We start from the raw sequence: 7,132 nt of genomic DNA, 5'->3' as shown, positions 1-7,132 counted from the left end.
CTTTTATACATAAGCTCAGGCACTAGACCTGATATCGCGTACAGCGTTAATTACTTAAGCCGTTTTCAAAACTGCTACGACAAAACCCATTACAAGTATGCGATGCGAATTCTAAAATACTTATTAAAGACCAAAGATCTAAAATTAAGATATGACAAAAACGAAAAGAACGATAAAATTGATTGTTACGTCGACTCGGACTATGCGGGCGACAATATAGACAGAAAATCGACGAGCGGTTATGCTATTCGACTAAACGGAAATTTAATTTTTTGGAAGTCAAAAAAACAAAATGTGGTTACAAAATGCTCCACTTTCGCGGAATATATAGCACTGTCAGAATCAGTCACAGAAATTTTATTTGTGAGAAATATATGTAACGAAAGTTTTGATTTAAAAGTAAATACACCAATCAAAATTCACGAGGACAATAGCGGAGCGGTCGCTATTGCAAAGTTTGGAAATTTTACAAAAAACTCTAAACACATTGAAATTCAATTTCATTATGTAAACGAACATTACCAAAACAAGACGATTGACATAGTAAAAGTTGATTCAAAAAATAATATAGCGGACATCTTTACCAAAGCATTGGATAAAACGAGCTTCCTGGAAAATCGTCAAAGACTGAAGTTAATCTAGTGTACAGATACAAAAGTAATTAAACGGCTAAGAGGCGTGTTGATATATAGCCGTCTAATATAATAACATAACTAAATATTATAAGTAATAATATAAGAATATTATTACTACGGTTAACTACGGCACTGGCTGTCGTCCAATACTAAATACTAATTACAGTTAAATGTTCACTTGAGTGTCCGGCATGACATTAGTGTATAATCGAAGGTCTATTGTAACGGTCGCATAACAAAATGTAATCTATAACTCTGTATACTATTATTAATGAAGTTGATAATAATAAAGTTAATCATATGAAGAAAACCATGTTCATAATATAACATCCTCTAAACGATCCATTATCCCAACAAAGTCATAAAAACATTTATGGCAAATGAAATATTTACAAACACATGGATTTTTAGTGAATTTTACGCAAGTGTTGATAGAGCAATAACCATTTAACGGTGGGTTTATTTTACGACACGACAATAGAATTTTTTCTCAAGAGCTCTGATAAATGCAATTCAATTTAATGTCGATTTTTAGCGATTCCATATCATATTTTATCACTAACTGACGCAGGCGAAACAATAAATCTACCATTAAAATTTTTAAATTAGCAGACTAACCAAAACTATGCTGCATTGAAAATCGTTTCTTATTTCTGTTCCATATTCGATATTTTAACTCAGTTATACTTTTGACTATCTTTACCTTATTGAAACAGAGTTTTGAGCTCAAACTAGTAGAAATATTTAAACCAGTTCTATCATGAATTTGCTTACCGGAAATTTTCACTTGAATGATATACTGCGCTGAGGTGTATTCCTCTTCGGATACCGTTTGATGTGACTAAAGTATTTCAACATTTCAGTATTGATTTACTTTATTATTTTTGATCTTTTTCTTCTTAACATGACTTCGATAGTATTTGTTAATTTGACTATGTAACCTTTTTAATAATTTTTTTAATAAAAGTTGTTTCAGTGAGTATCCATATCTTTTCTTTGGATCGTTGAGGCGAAAACACATAGAATATTTCCATTATCATTCTGCTTCTCAATTTTTTCTGAAATTTTCAACTCAATTTTTAAAATAAACTATATTAGATTCAATGAATATTTTAACAAAACTTTAAAATAATGTAGCATTTTCTATTTATAATACACACAGATATATAGTTAAGTTTTTTCAATGTTGGAGAAATAATTAAATAATGCTTTTTCAAGATCTTAGCATATAAATCGTATTTTTTGTGTTAGGTATCTATTGGCAGTTGTATATTTACAACAGGTATATATAATGCCTAAAGATACCAAAGATCCAAAAAATAAGAGCTAAAAGCGGTTTAAATTAAATTATATAATACTTTATATATAATTGATGAGATGAGACGATGATTAGATATTGTCGTCACTTTGCAGCTTGCATAAAGGTCACAAATAAGATGTCACTCAACTCCACTGTCTTTTTTTTTTCCTTTTTTATACCGGCTTCATTTATAAAATTACATTCATAGTAATCATATGACGCTTTTTAAATAAATACCAATTTGCCTTAATTTTTTCATAATAGTGTTCACCAGCCTCAACAGGTAGTATACATTATAATTATTACCCCTCGCAAATATGCTTATTAAATAAATGCTACATTCTTAAATCTTCAAAAAACGTTCTATTTAAAATATGTGAATCTAAACATTTAATGGTATCTAACTGAAATCTGAAAACAAATCTTTAAAGAATTCTTTTTGAGGCATCGAATTGTAAAACCTAACAACAATAATAAAAAAAACGTTTCAAGAATTTTAGAGATGAACTTCTAATTGATGACAATTAGTATAAAATCTATCTAAATATTTACCCCTTCTCTCTCTAATCAGTACTAAAACTAAACGTAGACCCAAACTTTGAAAATACTTTATTAAGTAATTAATATCAAAATTCTCAAAACAGTATGGGGAAATAATTACGGTTATTAATAATCCTAATAATTTAATTAGAAATGATTAAGTACTCAAATTCGATAACAGTTTTTTTTTCTCATCATAATAAAATACTTCCTTTTATAACGGCCCTCTAAAAATACAGGGGTTGGTTTAATTAGATTATTTATGCAAAATACACAGTGTTTTCCCTGAATTAATTTTTCGGGTAACAAAAACAAAAGACCATACTAACGCTAAGTCCAATGTTGACTGCTCGGTCAAAATAAATTAAGCGGAAATTCATCGACAGACGTATATTGACCGTAGACCGCTACGCTGTAGACATCTACAGCGTAGATAGCTGCACTGTAGGGGCGTAGATATTTGTAAAGGATAAATCCAAAGAGCGTCGCTACCCAAACTCTTATATACCACCAATGGAATATCCACAAAACCGATACGTTTCAATTGATGGTTTAATAATGTGCGAATGAGAAACCAAAAGGTAGATCAGAAACCAGAAGAATAGAAAACCTAATAACTTTGACCGATAATGAACGTGGCATATAAAAAATAGTCGACCCTTTGTAAATTAACTTGATTACTCTCACTCACAAGTCTGATGTTATGTTTTCATAAACAAATAAATACATAATATGAATGTGGTCGAAAAAATAATTCTATCTACATTGCTATAGAGGTTAATAGTCCATTTTCATCTTGCATTGTTAACCTATTCCGCTAACCCTGCTGCACGTGTCAACTTAAATATTTCCACATACACATAATATTTCATTATTCTGTATAAAGTTTATTTTTTTAACATTGCATTAAAGATATTTATACAAATGTATCTGTTTTATTCTTAATAATTTGCCAAGCGTATGTCCGGGTATACTTGTAACATAATAACAGTTTTATATTATTTAAAAATTACATGATTGGGTAAAACTGTTCACAATCGGAAAAGGGTAGTAAATGCTATAATTACTCGCGGTGGAGTATTGGAAAAATATCTGCCTCTATATTGGTGGCACTTTTAGCAGTGGACTGTAATTTGAGGATGCTGGTTGATGAATTACGGATCTAGGGAGGGGGGTTTAACAGGATGCCAGACACTGATATTTAATATTAAGAGGGCTGGCGTGCACTGGAGTCGGTTCGGTGTTCACGCACTCACGCACTGGTAAATGGTGGTAAACGAACGGCTCGGAATATCACTCCCACGGTTTCACTTGGTTTTTGACGATGAATGATGATAACACGCTCAGGATGGATGATAGACGCGACGTTCGCTCAAAACGTCGATCAGATTTAGCGCAACGAAGGTCAAACATAAGTGTTTTGTTTGAGTCTCTCTGCGGTTAACGACGGCTTAGCTATAACACACCTTCACGCGCCCATTGTCTTGATGTAACTGCCTGTAACTTTGAAAGAGTACACGATAGACGAATTACAGCTGTCTACGAATAATTCACAAGAGTCAGTAATAACAAGCCTGCACGCGTCCGCTTTCTTGATGTCACTCGAGCTAACTAAATGTTATTCGCAATCACGGTCGTCTCTTGACCGGTAACTGCTTATCGTCCTGGTCTTGCGACAATAACAAATAGGGATTTGAGATAGGTGGGGAAATAAGGAATGACGGCCACCACAATTGGCCCAACAATATTATAATATTATGCAACATGAAAATCAAATCACACATGCCATAGTAACAGCTAAACGGCCAAGGCATTAATCTAAACAACAGCTTTTGGTTCGACCTGGTATGGTAACCGGACAAAACAGAATAGTGACCAAAACAGAACATGACAAAACAGAACAGTGACAAAACAGAACAGCCAGGGGAAAATGAAACATTAATTTTTGTGGAATCTATTTAGGTTAGGTTAGGTCATTATTTTGTTGTAGCTAGTCGCCCAATCATTTTGAACATATTATATCGATTAATATGAGATATCCTAAGCTTGCCGGCAACACCGAGTTAAGTCCCGTTTATTTGAGGCTTTCTAGCGATTAGGAATGCAAAAATTAGGTATATAATTTGATTTATTATTTCGTATTGAAAATCTGTGCTATTAAAAATCTATCAACATAATAGAGATGGGATAATTTCAATATTAAATTTATATTTTTCTTGAAAGGTCATAGTTATATTTATCATTGTTCTGTTTTGTCATTACCTTTTACAACGTTTTTCTTAGCTCGTATTCTTATTTGTCAGGTGGTTCTTTGTCCGGTACAAATCTTGTAATCAATTTTTAACTATCTTCCCAACTAGCTAGACGTTTGAAACTTTTAGAATATATCAGAACACGAGGCCAAAATTCATTTTCAGTTAATTCTGTTTTGTATGAAAAGTTATTTCGACACCATTATTGGTTGCTAGGCTAATATATACGTGCGTTACTATGGAAATCAATATAACATGTAAAAATGACATTTCAGTATTATTTGTGTCAAATACAATTTTTTTTGATCGTTTAAGCTAGTCAAGTCAAGTTTATATCGTCACTGTTCTGGCAGAAGACACTCATTCGAAAAAATGACATATTGAGTTAGTTATACCAAAATGTTCCTTATTTCAAACTTTACCGTCGGGAAACCTTCTTAATAAATAAACAGTCTTTATTTTAAAGTCATCCTTTTTACGATACATAATATACCATTTCAAACATTTTAACAACTGCAAAGTCAAATTACTCAAAACTAGTATTCTCCAGTTAGTGTGTTCTGCCAGAACAGAGACGATATGATTCAACAGAAAATTTAAAAACGTTGTATATAAAAAGTTCTTTTTATCTTGCAATTATTCAATTTATATTATATATAATATTTAGGTTTCGTCAATATAGAGAAGGTTTTCATCAACGTATTTGTCATTGACCCTTTTTATCCATTTAGGTATCGCATTTCATTATACCCTGATTTTGAATGTTGAAATTTCACGTATTGAGCAATTTCACGGCTGATTAGCCATTGTTATTTTACATGCGAATCGGGCGGCTAATATTCAGCTGTTGCTGGGTAACTCGTAGGCCGTAGACCCTGCTATAAAGTATTAGTATGTGTAAACAAACATGAATACACATTCTACGATACGTTGGGAATATTATGTTGACGATGCGATAACATTGCCAGGGATTATGTTTTGATACATTGCTCAGTTTATTTATTGTCTACGATTTACTTTTAATTAATTCAACGTATGTATAAAATAATAATGAGATAATTTATGTGCGATACATTTTGAGGTGAATATTTTTGTATCAAATTTAAAACAAAGGTGCGAACTTGAAAGTCACTTGAGGCATATTTATGAGTCTCATCCTGAAACAAATCAGTGGTTATAATAATACCATAGGTACTCTCTAGCTAGAGTTACATCTGCTGATATGAAATAAAACGTAGAATAACAAGTTAATTTAACATTAAACCTATATATGAGTTTCCGGGAGTCATAACTCACATTTTTCAATTTTCTCATTTATTAGTTGATAATAATGATTACATGTGATTTTAAATGCATCAATATATTTAAAAAATGTTATATTTCAAAAATCACCTTTAATTATGTAAAAACTATTGGTTGCGCTTTTTACAGTGGGCTGTAATTTGAAGATGCTAGTAGATTACGGATCCAGGAGAGGGTTTAAACAAGATGCCAGACATTGGTCTTTTATGTTGAGAGGGCAGACGCACCCTGGAGTTGGTTCGGTGTTCACGTACTCACGCACCGGTAAACGGATGGTTCGGAATGTCACTGTCACGTTTTCACTTGGGTTTTAGGATAAATGATGATGACTAGTTTAGGATGGATGATAGACGCGAAGTTCACTCAAACCGTATCAGATTTAGTGCAACGAAGGTTGGACAGATGCGTTTTAGATGAGTCACTCTATGGTTAACGCGGCCTCGTTCGTATCGTATCAGATAAAGCGCGATAGAGTCTTAGCTTTAACAAGCCTAGGGGCGTCGTAATCTCCGTATCTTAAAGTAACTGACTGTAACTTAATCACAGTCGACTCATGGCCCGTGACTGCTGGTCGCCTGGTCTTGTGACAATGTCTGGAGATTTGAGGTAGTTGGGAAAAGTGACGATAATTGGCCCAACCGACCATTTCAAAACATCACTTTTGGGTAAATTATATTCTGGCTCTAAGGTCTTTATAATCAACCAGGAATCTGTATTTTCCTCACACTGTCATTACGAATTTTACATTTAGATTGATGAATTGATAAATTGATGGCATAATTATTAGTAATTATGCCATCAATTTATTTGACAAAGCTCAAATATGAAAAAATCCAAAATTGCATGTCAAATTGCTAATGCATAATAATATTCAGCGATAGTCTTCGAGAAAGTTCATATTGCTTTTATAACACTGTATTTTCCTGTCATTGATAGCGAAGATCAAAGTCATGTCTTACTTTGTTTTTTAGGCGCTGTCATTTATAATTTGTGCGACTGTCACAATCGGACGTCACGTGACATTCAAAATGTCTGACCTTTTCTTTGTGATTCCTTACTCAACTTCCCATTTCGGAATATAACTATTATTTTTTATACTTTTG

Source organism: Rhyacophila brunnea, unplaced genomic scaffold (genome assembly GCF_057557595.1).
Source record: "Rhyacophila brunnea isolate RB1 unplaced genomic scaffold, BYU_Rbru_1.0 scaffold_6, whole genome shotgun sequence".
NCBI classification, from domain to species: Eukaryota; Metazoa; Arthropoda; class Insecta; order Trichoptera; family Rhyacophilidae; genus Rhyacophila; species Rhyacophila brunnea.
Note: the sequence above shows the minus strand (reverse complement) of the source record.